Below are 1,283 nucleotides of genomic sequence, written 5' to 3' on the forward strand. Positions count from 1 at the left end.
TCTATCTATCTATCTATCTATCTATCTATCTATCTATCTATCTATCTATCTATCTATCTATCTATCTATCTATCTATCTATCTATCTATCTATCTATGTATCTATCCAAATAATTCATTTCGATACAGACGTTTTGGACGTCCGGTGTGCATATTTAGAGCGTAGAGTACGTAAATACAAGAAAAGTATTTTCTTGCCTTTTTAGTTGTGGTTGGTGTAGTTGTATTAAATTTTAAATAATACTTTTTTGTTTAATATTATTATATTCATACTAAACTATTAATAATGAATGGTTTATTTATGTACCATACTTTTAAGCAGATGCTTAAAAGAGAGAATTGATTAAGACTAATTGCACAAGCCAACAATTTATTACTTACTTTGCGAAGATGGAACTTTTTGATAACATAGTCGACTTTATAACTTAAGCTGTACTCGTACTGTACAAATATTCCAACCTCTCAAATATGGCCAAATGTAAATTTTGCTAACAAGGGCCATTTCCATGTACGATCAAATATTAAACAATTGATTCTTTTAATTCTCATGTATACATTAATGGCTAGAAAATAAAATGTTGCATAAAATCTATTTTTTTTTTGTTTTCAAATAAGAAAGAGAAAAATAAAAACTAATCGTTCACAATTGTTTTGTTATATTATTTTGTAAAATGGACTTTTTACTTTTATTAAATTAGATTTGTTACCAGGCTAGTTTTTGCCACTTCCATTCAGTTAGTCAAGACTGAATTAAAAAAATATGTATTAAAAAACAGACGCAATTCAATTTATTTTATTTAATATTTAATTGTATTGTATTTTTATTTATAATTGTTTTTTAACATTTCAATTTTTTACTTTTAAAATAAATTTTATAAAAATAGCCTATGAACAACTAACTTTTTAATGTTTTAATTTGATTGCTAATACACCATTTAAACATTTTGTAAAAATTGCTTCGATATTTTTTTGCTTCCTCAATAATAGCAACAATTTATTATTTCATTCATTTTATTTTTGTTTATTAAAATATCTGTGAAACGTTTTTCTTTCACAAATTGCTGTCAATTTATAGATTTATTTTTGAACGGTTTATGTTGCTAACAATTTGTTGGTAGTAAAGTTAAAAATATTAAGCTAAAACCCTAAAGGCATTTCGCAACAAATGTGTAAATTATGATAGGATCTTAAATTGTATTCCAATACGTATATACTATATATTTGTATGTAGTGCGTAGGAGTTGATGATGGAATGAAATATTTATATTTCGATACATAAATTGG

This window comes from Lucilia cuprina, chromosome 6, assembly GCF_022045245.1.
Source record: "Lucilia cuprina isolate Lc7/37 chromosome 6, ASM2204524v1, whole genome shotgun sequence".
Taxonomy (NCBI): Eukaryota; Metazoa; Arthropoda; class Insecta; order Diptera; family Calliphoridae; genus Lucilia; species Lucilia cuprina.